Source organism: Bombyx mori, chromosome 7 (genome assembly GCF_030269925.1).
Source record: "Bombyx mori chromosome 7, ASM3026992v2".
NCBI lineage: Eukaryota > Metazoa > Arthropoda > Insecta > Lepidoptera > Bombycidae > Bombyx > Bombyx mori.
This window is the reverse complement of record NC_085113.1, coordinates 5,618,055-5,632,692: the sequence shown is the minus strand read 5'-3', so window position 1 is coordinate 5,632,692 and position 14,638 is coordinate 5,618,055. Positions and strand designations below refer to the sequence as shown.

Sequence of the window (14,638 nt, the reverse complement as noted above, 5' to 3'; positions counted from 1 at the left end):
CGTCAGCAATGCTAATAAAAAATGAAATCAACAGAAATTCGAAACACTAAATACAAAGGTACAATGGGCGCTTTTATCGCTGATATCGATTTTTTTGAGACAGCCATCCAATGGACAAAAATTATCCACAGAAATAATATAACCGAAGTGTACTTATCGATTTGAAAAAAATCAATGAAATATATCGACGCTTGAAAGGCAAACGTGACTAAGTGACAATAACTGCTTTGTACATTAATGATAGGCAATAACCGTATTCGATGCGCAAAAAAAATATATTTCTAGGTCTATTAAAATAATTTCAATCCTACAGCTACTAACTAGATTTTACTGCAGCTAGATTCGTTAAAATAAATTTTGTTTTCAGGTATTTCAACTTTAAATTAGTCTACTGTAAAGTTCACGCATTGTCGCTTAGTCACGTTTGCCTTTCAAGCGTCGATATTTATTTATATTAATATTGTGTATTTATTTTAAGATAATGATAATAAGTATCATTGAGATAAATACGAAATCAAGTAGATTAAATACTTTCAAGCTAATAACAAAAAAAAAATTATTACTGATGAACTATAAAATGTATGGACTTATAATTACAGTAATACATTTTATAGTCTATATAGAGTGAGAAACGTTAGAGCCTGTCAGTAAGATCCACATCCGGTTAGCAACCGGTTCGGGATACCAATTTGCTTAAATATCTATTTATGTTCTATAACTTTATCTAATATCAATCTGCTAAGCCTTATTGAAGACTGATTTTCTGTGTTGAAATCTATGTCCTGTGCGAAGCGCGATAAAGTTGACTTTTGCTAGTATGTTGAAGCGTCGAACCGTGACAGACTTAATTTTGCACTGTGCTTTTAGAAGAAAACGGATAAATTCGACTGGAATGCTGTGTAACATTCAGACGCGGTTACAATACCTTAGCGATAAGGCTTGTTTCACGTAAACTTAGAAATAACTTTTTCCAATTTAATAAAAATACTGGGATTCATTTTCAAATTACTAAAGAGTAAAAGTGTATTAAAAGACTTTTTTAGTATTAGTTAAGAATGTAAACTAGGTAAGGTAGTAAATCAAAATATGTAGTTAATAAAAACACACGTAAATAACAAATCGAACTAACAACTACCAGATAGTAGTCATTAATGACTGTTAATCTACTAATATATTTTTAATAGAAACAGTATTTGCATTGCTGACGTCCATGAGCGACGGTGACCACTTACCATCAGGTGGGCCGTATGCTCGTCTGCCTACAAAGGCAATAAAAAAACAAAAACCGTGATCCCAACCAATTCTTATTTTTAGTCAGAATTTATTTAAAACATTACCGTCGGAACTATATCTGAAACAACAATAAAAAACATAATGTCTTTAAATTAGGCAGTTTTTTACTTTTACCTATTAAATGTTGTTAACGGAAAATTCATTCCCAAGTTGTAAAATGCACAAAATATTGATTAGGCAAAGTTAACATCTTCTTGATGAGGTCTTCTAGAACAGAAAAAGTTCAAGAAACTATACCTATTCTCATTTAAAGATTTAAATGAGAACGCTTAAAAAATTACCAACGTTTTCTAATTCAAAAACAGATGGCCTATCTCGGTAATGAGCGACCAAAAGCCACCACGTATTGTCTCGCAAAAAACATGACTAACAAACATACGATGCGTCATTTGACCTATTAAATAAAACGTGAACAAAAAACACTAGACTTATTGTAAGGTTGGGGTCTGTACTTTTTACGTCAATTAAGATGGTACATTTGTCTAATATTTTCCTTAATGGCGTACAAAAACGCTTCGAACGCTCCTCCGAAATGTGGGATAAGAGTAATGACAACATACGTGACCATCTGTATTGTAGTCCTTATATTTTTATTTTAACGTGGAGCAATAGGTTGTCATAAGCAACGCAGAGCCGTTGAGAATACTTAGGTAACAATATTATTGTTTATTGTACCTATATTTTCTCGGCAATTAAAAATATAATTTATAATTTTCTAGGCAGTCTAAATTAAATAACAATATTGTACACGTGCCATTTAATAACATAACTAGACGATGACCGAGTTTCGACACGAGTTCGTTTTTTTTTTATAACACCATCCTGTTGTGTCTTTAAAGCGGTTAGTTGCCCTCAATTAAGAAAAATAGTATTATTATTCGCCAATAGATGTCGGTAAGAGTTGATTATTGAAAACAAGAATAAAACAGCATTTTCCGAAAATAAATCGTAGCTATATCGATTTATCGCCCCCGAAATCCCCTGTATACTAAATGTTATGAACATCGTTGGAGCCGTTTCCGAGATTCAGATTATATATATATTAATATACAAGAATTGCTCGTTAAAGGTATAAGATTAAATTTATTTTTACTTTTGAATTCCAACCGCGTTCTGCTATAGCTATCAAATTATTAAAAGAATCAGCTACATTTGTAGACACTTCCTTCTTTGCCAATGTCGTTCTTTGACTGTATATCACAAAAGGTTTCCGTAGACATTGTTTAATTTGATTCGAAGGCATATAACATAAATAACTGAATATGAAAATAACAACTTTAAATATTAAATATATAAATAAACATCGCTTTAAGCTGACGAGCGTGTTGATATAAATGATATTCTCTGATTTAAGTATAGAGCGCTAAAAAGTAGAATTGTTGAATGTCCGTGAACTATAAATTGTTATTGTGAGATAGTTTTTATTCTTTAGCAATCAATTTGGTAACAATAAGTTACATACAGTATACAGAATGCCATATTTTTACTTAACCAGCCAGTTTTTACTTAACAATACATTTCCTTTAAATATTATTTTAGTGCTTATCTAACATACAATACATTGCTAATTTTGAGCTAATAGGTAGATATTACAGTTTCAGTCTTATTCCGGCACCCTGTACAAAATTTAACTAAATTCTCTTACTTTTTTTTTATTGCTTAGATGGGTGGATGAGCTCACAGCCCACCTGGTGTTAAGTGGTTACTGGAGCCCATAGACATCTACAACGTAAATGCGCCACCCACCTTGAGATATAAGTTCTAAGGTCTCAGTATAGTTACAACAGCTGCCCCACCCTTCAAACCGAAACGCATTACTGCGTCACGGCAGAAATAGGCAGGGTGGTGGTACCTACCCGCGAGGACTCACAAAAGGTCCTACCACCAGTAATATTTCTGTCTGCCCAGTCTTATTTCCTATTATTAGTATTTTATTATTACATCTGTATTAAAACTTGAAATCATATTATCTATAATTGTATGTTTTGTACAAGGTGAATTTTCTTACACATGTTCGTTGAATTACGTATTGTCTCGCCGTCGAAAGAATGCGATCGATCCTCATCAAAAGTTAGCATACAATTACACGATTTATCCCAAGCTAACGTAATGGTATTCTTTCTAAATCTACTTTAGTAAACGGGGAAAGAAACTTTTTTTTTCATCGTAAATTCAAGGCTATACTCGTATAGTCTTTTCAATGGCACCCTGACAGAAATGTATTCCTTCAGTGGCCGTATAGAAGTATTCTTAAGTAAGTAAGAAGTAACAGAAGAAGTTCCCATAGACACGACCCATTGAGTTTCTCGCCGGATCTTCTCAGTGAGTCGCTTTTCCAATCCGGTGGTAAATTCTGTGAAGCACTGCTCTTGCTAAGGTCAGTGTTAGCATCACTCCGGCTTGAGCCCCGTGAGCTCACTTACTAGTTAAGGTTACGCTGAAATAGCCTCTCAAGGCTATCAGCTTAGGTGGGGGAAAAAAAGAAAAGAAAAGAAAAAGAAGAAGTACAATCGATATTTTGAAGACCTTCAAGGATTTTTATAAATGTAAAATCAAAAGAAATCTAGTATAGCACATTCACGTAATTGAACTTGGATTTCATGCTTTTTTATTGACGTAAGAAATAAGACATGAATCTAGAATACAAAATTTCGCAAAACTTTCCAATTATATTTTATAAAGCTTCCGGAATATCACGTATTCACTTAAGCTACGTCGTCTCTTAGTAAGTTCATCTGTCCATCCACTACAATAAATAAAAACAATTTTTAATGTCAAATTATTTAAAAGACAGGTAACAACAAAAATCGTAGGAAATTAGTGATTCCAATCATTCAATGTAAAATTACAATGCTAATAATTTAATAGTTCAGTGCCGATCATCTTCCTGGAATAGTAAGTTTCAATTTTACGGCAAGCAATCCGTATTGTTTTTTGTGAATGGCGAGATTTGAATCCTACGACATATACCAAGTTTATAATTACGTTAGTAGACCATAATTTCTATGGGATTACATTTTTAATATTGATAAAACTTGCAAGTGGAAACACAGTGGAAGTGTTTCATAAACTTAGATTTTCTCCTGTGGAAAAAAAACCTAAGTTTATGAAACACTTCCACTGTGTTTCCACTTCCAAGTTTTATCAATGCAAACAATGTAATCCCATAGAATTTATGGTCTATTTTGCATATAGTATTTGCAGTGAAGTTTCCGTGCATTTTTTTTAAGACAGCATTTATTAATAAATAATTGCATCTATCATATTTAGTTGTATTGATAAGTTTCTCGTGTATGAAGGTGGGCAACAGCATTCTCTGTTGGATGTTTTTCTTCGTTATGATTGAAAGTTTACAGTAAGATAAGCCAATGTTTCAAGTGCCATGAAGTCAGAACATACCATTTTGCAAATTAAGCAAAGTAGTATGTTTGAAAGCTCTCTTGAAAACTTTACCTTTATGTATTCATTAGTTGACATAATAACAAGGAATATCTCTCACCATAATAAATAAAAACAGATTGCGAATGTTCAAAAAGTAGCCATACTGTAGTAGTACGTACTGCCCACTGACTTTCTCGCCGGATTTTATCAGTGGGTCGCGATTCCGATCCTGTGGTAGATTCTGCGAAGCATTGCTCTTGCTAGGGCTAGTATTAGCATATTCTCTCAGGTTGAGCCGGTGAGCTCACCTACCCGTCAAGGCGTAGCTAGAATGGCCTCATAGGCTACCAGCGGTTCGTAGGGGGGAAAAAAGTACGTACTGAGACGCCCATGCTAGATTTAAGGCTTGTGTTTCAGGACATGAGATAAACATAATCAATTCAATATTAAGCGCCTTACCTTCAAGTTACAAATTCGAATTCTTCGGATTAAGGATAGCTCAAACGATGGTATCTAATGTAAGGATATGATAGGAAATGAAAGTGAGATTCCTACAGATAGAGGTAGAGTAATTGAAGTCACTGTTATCGATCTTGGTTACACTATAGTTACAGTGGTAGCAAGCAAATATTTGAATGACAGAAAGTGTGGAAATTGTAGTGACTTCAGCAGTCTATGCGTCGGGATTAATACCAGGATTTAGAGGTGAGTATCTTGAGTAAGTTCTTCTAGAATTTTTTTTCGCTCTAGATGGCTAGTGATGATATACCTAATGATGTGTTTGTTGTTACAGGATTATCAAAGCACAAACGCCACAGCGTGATATGAGGTTGAAAGCTTGATTGTAATAATATGGCTGTTCCATCTTTCTAGGGGCAATGTTTGCTGCTTCGTTCTTAAAATATGGTCACATGATGGTCGTACCTATCAATGAATTTGCATATTTTCATTACTTTAAAGCAGATACAAGAACGATTATAACATACCACAGTATATGAGTCCTTCACAATCCTCTTTACGTAAATATGAAATTGCACAAAATATAATAAACTAAGTCTGAAGTCTGCCTCACACAAACGTACGGACAGACGAGTTCAAGCAAATTCTAATAGTTCACACCTTTTTACTTAACACATTTAACAAGTCAAATTTCACGCCCTTGTAAACGCTGAAGTGAATCAAGCAGACCTAGAAAACGTTTAGCACTCAATTCGGAACACTGTACTCAAATACACGGTCATTAATACACATTCGGGCACGATCCACAAGGCATACCGAATAGAAAAAAAAAATAGTGTCGTTTACGTTAGATCTACACAGAAACGGTCGGTCATTCGTTCCATTTTCGAGATTATTGTTCTGGGTTCGGCCAATCGGGGCTCGGGTTTCGGCGAGATTCGGCAGCGCTCGCGCTTGATGTAAGCGTGCTCTGCGCACGACCAACGGCGCCACACTGCCTTCGCGCGCTTTTCGAAGCCTCCGCAGCCTCCAGCTCTCAGCTACGAGACGCAAGAGCAGAGCTGTCGATACAATAACGTTTTTCTCACGGAAAGGACTTACGATATATAGCTCGTAGTCGTGTAACGGTAAGGTGTCATCGCTGACTGATGTTGATGAGTGGTTTTGTTTTAGTGTTGACGTGCTGCTTTTATTTTGTACTATGGCTCCGTGTTATGACCGCCCGGTTCTTATGAGCCGTGGTTAATCGGGATTGAAGATGCTGGGGACTGTCAATTTGTTGATGTATAATCTGACAACGGGTTAACTACGATGCTCTTGTTTGAGATCGAGGTAATACGAGAGGATGCAGGATAGGGTCGTTTTTTTTTTAAATTTTGCCTAGCCAAACCTAAGCTTCTTTAGCTAATAAACTGATAAGTAATTTGGTAACAATTGTCTTTGAGCTTTGTGCAAGTTAACGAGTACTTGATATCATTTAGATCAGGAATGGGAGTAATGATTAAATATATTTCATTAGCGTACATCGGACGAATTCACGGCCCAACTTTTGTTATAATATCACCGGAGCTCACATATACAAAGAATTGCCCTAATTACGATCAGATTAACTTAAAATATGATTGAAATTAAAACTTTTTAGTTAAAGAAATTCTCGTAACGCTTACATGATAATTGGATTAAAAACGTATTCATATAAAAGACATAAACGCGTTGTCAGACATCTGATGCTAATTAAAAAACTTTTTAATTTAATTATATTTAAAATGAACTTAGAAATTTTCCACGTCCCAATTGATCATTCGAAAAAGTTGCATAAGTTCTAATTTGCATAATTACTGGCAGTACTGTTTCTAAAATATTCGCAACGCGATGTATAAAATAAAAGCTCTCGTAACCTCTTAAGATCGTTCCAATGTCTTGTAATTAAAAATAGTAATTAATATTAACCGTTAATAACACTATATTCAAATGTCTCCGAAAACTAAAATATTAAAATAGAATATAGAACTAGGCACCACCCACTGACAACTGGTGCTTATTTAAAGCACTTAGCAATTCAGAATATGACGGAATATTATAAAGCAGATTTACTTAGTATTTTCTTTGGTATCTAAAACAAATTTTACGATTTAACCTCGCGTTTTTTACTCTCATTATATTATTTCCAACTTTCGTAGACCTTCGTATACTTTATAGTTTTCGTGGTCACGAATGACGAAGGTGATATGAGTGGACATTTCAATATTGTGCTCAATTTCTCATAGTAATGTCAATATTTTCAGACTTACTCAAGGTTCTTCTTGTGACTTAATACATAACATCTCTTAATATTATCAGAGATCATAGAGAAAGCACCTGACTATTAAAAATGACTTTGAGGTACCGTTTGCAAGATGAGCACTGGATATTATCATCAGTATCGAATCGGGTCATATAATACTTGCTGTAAAATACATGTGTATTGACCCATATCATATTTACACAATGATTGGTATAGTTGGTAAATTAGGTCAGGTTTTTACTGGTGGTAGGACCTCTTGCGAGGCCCACGGGTAGGTACCACCACCACGGTTTGAAGGGTGGGGTAGCCGTTGTAACTGTACTGAGACCTTAGAACTTATATCTCAAAGTGGGTGGCGCATTTACGTTGTAGATGTCTATTGGCTCTAGTAACCACTTAACATCAGGTGGGCTGTGAGCTCGTCCACCCATTTAAGCAAAAAAAAAAGGTTAATACAATTTTTTAATTGATTTAATTGGGTCGTTCACGATTCATCTGATTTAAAGGGGGACCGTAGACATCATAACTGAGCAACTGTCTATAAAGCTGGGTGGTGGTACACCGCACCTATATCCTTAAAGGCTGTTTGAGCTGATCTCTTCATTCCTTTTTCATCATCAAACTACCACTCACCGGAGTTAAACTCATCCATACTACCTAGAACCGCTATGTTCAATCACTGTACTTTTTCAGACATATTTTTTGCCGCGTACCATTAGGCTCTGGAAATAACTCTCTTCCACAGTATCTCACGGGCGTTATGATATATCCTTGTTCAAATGAAATTTGTTGAGAATCCTTAGCAGTAGAGTAGTCGATACGTCTCGATTACATTAAGCCTTATAGTAGTAGAATGTCCTCACCCGCCACTTGACATTTGAGTTTAAACTCTCAATCGTATTATAGTTTGTATTGGTTCTCTCAAATATACAACACATTCAAAATTTTTCTTGAAAACGTTCTATAAGCATTAAACTTTAACAAATCCCTACAGATACAGCCTTGATACATTTTATCGGTATTACGTCATTAGTTGTCAACACATTAGCAAAAACTGTTAGAACAGGACAACATTATTCGTTCAGTTCACTCCGCATTGTTGCTTCGTCTTGAACTTAAACGGTCGTTACGCTTCAAAGAGAAAGCCGGCCCACAATCGAGTCACACTCGGCAACTACGTACATCCCTTTCACACTTGTATCGTTTTACTGCATCATTAGCTCCGGAAAGAGACAGCGATACCGGTATTTTTAAGCGGATTGTTTGGTTTTTGTGAAATATAGATCAACTTTAAAATAATGTGTCATTGAACTCTGAGGTTTGGCTAAAATTATACAGATTGAGGGATACGAACAGTAAGAAGTAGCATTTAATGAAAAAATATCTGTAGTATTTGTAGTCATTATTTAAAAATAACAAAAATAGTTGTTATACTGAAGTAAATTTAATGATTTATAATTTCCGGCTTAAATATTATATGAATATTATTATTTAGAAAAATAGTTTTTTGTTTTGAAAGAAAGAAATCATTTATTCGCTAAGCATAGTGAAAATGTGTTATTACATAAGTTAAAAGCAGCGTGTTTGCTTTGTCATTATATGACATGCGAATTTTAGTGCAGTGCAAGATATTATGATATTATATAATTTACCTTTCATTCATCCATAATTCAAATCCATTTATTTTGAATGTTGTCCCTAAAAAAATCATTTACGCGATAATAAATTTTCACTAATAAGATTATCTTTTAGTTTTTTCTTATAATGAAAATCGTCTAGATCTCTTAATTTCTTTGGTAGTTTATTAATAGTAGAACACTGTATTTATTGTCTTCTTTAAGAGATTATTGAACGATATAAATTCATTTAATTAATTATTCAAATACAACTAACAGTAATATGAGTAGTCTTGAACAAACATTGAATAATTTTTTTACTAGGATTCGATATTTAATTTGATGTCACAGGTTGGAATGTTTTTATTTAAGCGTCAACTTTATTAAGCTATTTAGATGTCCGTGTGGTATAAAGTCGTTACCGGAGTCCATCATTAACGCATGAGGTCGAAAGCTTGTTTGTATTAACGGCAGTTCAATTTTTCCAAATGCGGATTACGTGACTGCTTCATCAGCAGAAATAGGCTATTACATCAATGGCTTTTACAGTAGGCTACCTTCGCAAATTAAAACATTAAATTCCCTCTTCCGATTCTACAACGTATCAATAGCGTAGCATGCATAATTACTATTGACAGGACAATGATAACACGTTAAAAAGCTTTTCAATTGTAGCAATATCTCTAGTGAAGTAAAATCGTCATGAACTTGAAATAAGAATAAGAATTATTATATGTAATGTTTACTGTATGCACTAGGTTTGTGTCCCTAATTCTTCTTTCCTTTTGCGGGCCTACTGGAAGAGATTTCAACATGAAATAAGTAGTGCCCTTGTACTCTGTATCCTTATTGTCGTGTTTTTTTCTAACAGCTGTGTGTACAAAATATATTAAATAAATAAATAAAATAAATAAATAAGAACTTCTGTTTAACTTAGCAAATAAACACAGCTTTTCGTTTACCTACATTGAAGCTTGTGAGCATACTTCAACAGCAAATTCTTTACAAAAACACAAAGTTCATACTTTCGTTAAATAATTCATATTATATATTTGTCTGCTTGTGTATGCTAGTCATTCTGTTTTTCACATCGAATTCCTTTCTTCGAGTTATCTCAGATCTGGATAAAGATCCGAAGAATCCTCTAGAATATGTCAAAGTACTATTAGCGCGTCTGAAAATACATTACGCAAAATTACTATATGTGATTTGAAATTCGACATTTCTTTACTACCGTCTAATTCGGTAAAAAAAAAATTGTTTTTCTTTTTTTTCTTTTAGCGTATTACGTTTTTAGCTTAATAGCTTTCTAGTTTTTTAATTGTTTCTTAATAAAATCGAGGCACGGAGTGTATCTGACCTAGCATAGATCTTGTTATCTTTCGTTAAGAAACTAAATGTTTCATGTTCGAACCTACACTAAAATATTATACATCTGTACGATAAATGTCTATTACCTTTTTAATTCTCAGTAATATGGTGGTACTGTTCGTAACCTGTATTGCCGGGAACACGCAATCACTGAATCCGGGTTCTCACGCCCGTTTCCATGGCAACTGATACGGAGCAATATCTTCGCCGATATGGAGCATAATTTGTGGGTTCGTGTTCAAACCTGATTTACTGCAGTGCAGACAAATACACAGTGAACTTTTATTCTAATTGTAAGAGTCCGTAAGTGTTCTCTGTGCGTTTTAAGTGATCTTGCTTTCTGTATAGTAGTTAGTTCTGAATATTATATCACGGAATCCAGGTTAAACTCGAAGATCAAATTTACAAAAAAAAAACTACACGTGTATTCATAATAATATCAATTATGTATTACAGTTTATCATTGATTTTCTAGATTAGGATGGTAGTAACTATTTATATATATTCATTCATAATTTTTCATAGTTTGTGAATTTTAATCATATAAGTCTCGAGTAGCCTTTTATCTCTTCCGTGAGTATCGTAACAGGCCACTTGATTTAGTGGAGAACAGGTACCAACTGACTCTTTCTGATAGTCGGTAAGGCCGCAAAATTAGGTTTTTTTTATTTTTTTTATTGCTTAGATGGGTGGACGAGCTCTCAGCCCACCTGGTGTTACGTGGTTACTGGAGCCCATAGACATCTACAACGTAAATGCGCCACCCACCTTGATATATCAGCTCTGAGGCTTCACCCTTCATGACGAATCGCATTACTGCTTCACGGCAGAAATAATCAAGGCGGTGGTACCTACCCGTGCAGACTCACAAGAGGTCCAGTAATTACGCAAATTATAATTTTGCGGGTTTGATTTTTATTACACGATGTTATTCCTTCACCGTGGAAGTCAATCGTGAACATTTGTTAAGTACGTATTTCATTAGAAAAATTGGTAACCGCCTGCGGGATTCGAACACCGTTGCATCGCTCGATACGAATGCACCCGACGTCTTATCCTTTGGGCCACGACGACTTCAATGGCACTGTCCTGCCCATTTTTGCCACGAAGCAGTGGGCTTTTCGATTTGAAGTATAAAACAATCGTTTACAATACTTCCGATACTTCCACCTTAGGATTCTAGATACACAGTAATACACGCATTGTTAATATACACATAATAACAAATATTACATTAAATACTAAAAACTCCTTCATATAATTAATCTGTTTAATAATCAATGAGGCCTTTAATTAAACAGTTTTCGACTAAAAACGCTATGGTGAATGGAAGTGTGAAATTGATTTAAGACAGAAATGTTGGGTCGGTTGCATTGCGAGCGAGCGACGAAGTGTGACCGCGTGTTTCAAACGCCTTGAGTTCCAGACGCGCTGCATGCCACTACATTAGCACCAACAAAAAGTGGGTGCTAATCATTCTTACCATTTATAGACCTGAGGCTATGAATGGTGATTGGAAGGTGTTATTACAGATCAAGAGAATGATGAATGTGCTATGTTTACAGTATTTATCTATGATTTTTGAACATTTTTTTTTTATTGCTTAGATGTGTGGACGATCTCACAGCCCAACTGGTGTTAAGTGGTTACTGGAGCCCATAGACATCTACAACGTAAATGCGCCACACACCTTGAGATATAGTTCTAAGGTCTCAGTATAGTCACAACGGCTGCCCCACCCTTCAAACCGAAACTCATTACTGCTTCACGGCAGAAATAGGTAGGGTGGTGGTACCTACCCGTGCGGACTCACAAGAGGTCCTACCACCAGTAAAAAAAAGTTCCGTAATGTAGGACAAATTTTTTTAATCCTACTGATAGCTGATAGCTATTTCAGCTTCACCCTAACATGTGGGTGAGCTCACGGGGCTCAAACCGGAGTGTTGCTAACACCAGCCCTAGCAAGAGCAGTGCTTCGCAGAATCTACCACCGGATCGGAAACGCGACCCACTGAGAAGAGAAACTCAGTGGGCTGTGTCTATGAGCTAATTCGCTCGTTGAGCCCTTCGTCGCAAGCGACGGGTTCGACGAGGACGGTGACCGGTGCTTGTGGTATCTAAAAGCACCCGTCATGGAAGGACGTAATGGTAAGAACGGAACGTATGAATAGAGTTTGGAACGGATGTTAGGTGCGAGTGAGAGAAAACGGAAAGAAAGAAAATAGAGATAGACAGACAGAATGACAGAAGATAAAAAAGAAGATGGCGAAGACGGTTAAATGAGCAAGGCGTAATAAAAGTGTTAAAATTATTATTATAGCAGAAGATATTGGAACAGTGGATTTTTTTATGCGCTGCGATCCTTATTCTACAGTAATATTTTTATTTAGTTATTTATTAGATTTTAATATTGTTTACGTCTTAGAAGCAATCCTTTTTGAAAATATTGACATGCTGGATCATATTTTAATTCGGTAAAACAGTAATATATTGTCAGACGTATGCATATTAGTATGTAACGGAATCTTTGAACATGATTTTAATACCTTTCAAAAAAAAAACGACAAAAAATTTTTTTTTTTATAAAAGCGTGCATGATATCAGTAGTTATAAATATTCTATGAACAGATATGAATAGAAGGATTATTTTGATAATATCCTGAAAAGCATCCCACGTTTTTTTACAATAAAATCATTTTTTTTACACTATTTTTAATTAAAATTTATTCCCTTTAATTCGTGCCATGGAACCGCTGTTCGAAATTCATCTAACATATTCCATAGACATCAAAGCATACATGCCGCCGTCAAATTTAGGGCTTTAAGTCAAAATATTGATTCCGTAAAAAAAACAGTTATTGACAATTATAGTCTTAAATGCAAGATAATATACAAAATAGTCTACATAAAACATTTACAGCTAAAGGCTTGACAAAATGAAGATGTTACAAGAATACGAATTGGAATTCCTTTAAATTTGGAGCCCTTAGAGATTCCTTTCATACCAGCGCGTTCCGTATTGGACGAATCGCGACCGATACTCGACAAAACCAATTTATTTCGTTTCACTTCATTGTCAGTTTTTCAACGACGAAATTCTTTGAGTTCCAAACGGTCCTCATTGAAATTATCGACCTATTTAATTTCTAGAATATTGTGAACTGATCCAAGTAAGACAGTGCGTTTGTCTAAGTCATGAATTTCCAGGTTTGATGATAAAGGCGGATCAGTCTTGAGACTCTTGTAAATCCTAGAGATAATTCACAAGGGGTCGTGACTTCATTTGCTCTCTCTCATCTGTTAATAAACAAAAAAACGTTCTGGTTTTTTTCGTCAATTCTAAAAGAATTGCAAAGAAAGTAAATGTCATTAAATTGTCAAAGCCTGAGGTTCGGACACATTTAAAAAAAAAACTCGCTTTGTCTGTATTCGCCACAGAACATCCCTTTTGTACCGATTCTGATTCTACCACATAGTTCCAAATAACAGAATCGATTCAACCATACTGTCTTTGGTTAGATTAGTCCTTGGTAGATTGTTGAAAACTGCTTTCTATTCATAGTAGTCGTGACGAAAACATTATATAAAAACAGCATCAAACGTCACTTCTCTGAAGTGACACTTCAATCAAATGCGGTATCACCTGATGTGTTCTTTAAGAGAAACTGTAGTAAATGAAATGGTATTTACTCAGGATAATACTCTTAAATTTGAACGAATAGTTTTTTATAGACTTGCGTGCTAAAAATTTACAAGGCTCGATACAATCTTTCTTGTTTGTCACTACACCTACAACAATTCTGATTAAGTTTTACAGTGCTTCGTTCTGTCGCTACTCCAAGACTAATAATGAGTTTGGATTGGACAGTCTTGAGTTTTGTACGTAATAATTAGTTGAATCACTCTTACCGATCACGAAATATAATATGGTATCATACTTTTTTACCAGGATGCAAAAAATATATTTATTTCACTTATGAATGCAGCCAGTACTAGAATATCACATAAGTTAGATTACTCATAGAAGGAATAGTATGACTTTCCGAAGACAGCAAGACATACATGATACATGATGGGAATGCATTTCAGAAAACTTAAGTATAATTTTAGGAGCCCAGTTACAAACCAGTTCTGCACAACAATGCGAGGCGTAGTCATTTGAAACCTTCCAGAAACTTAGACTTATTTATATCTCATTAAACTGAACAAAATGGGTTCTGAATTACGCCGGAAC

General features: G+C 34.9%; 1 protein-coding gene across 2 annotated transcripts in view; it reads right to left on the bottom strand.

Moving 5' to 3' along the window:
* Positions 1 to 6,177, bottom strand: part of LOC101741363 (PAS domain-containing protein cky-1) — a 172,555-nt gene extending 166,378 nt beyond the window's left edge. The window contains exon 1 of one of the 2 annotated variants that reach the window (XM_012694808.4): positions 5,661 to 6,177. The gene's annotated coding sequence lies outside the window, so the exon portion shown is untranslated. The remainder of the gene's footprint in view (positions 1 to 5,660) is intronic. The other variant, XM_021351418.3, reaches the window with a different exon arrangement.
* Between the last annotated feature and the right edge of the window lie 8,461 nt (positions 6,178 to 14,638).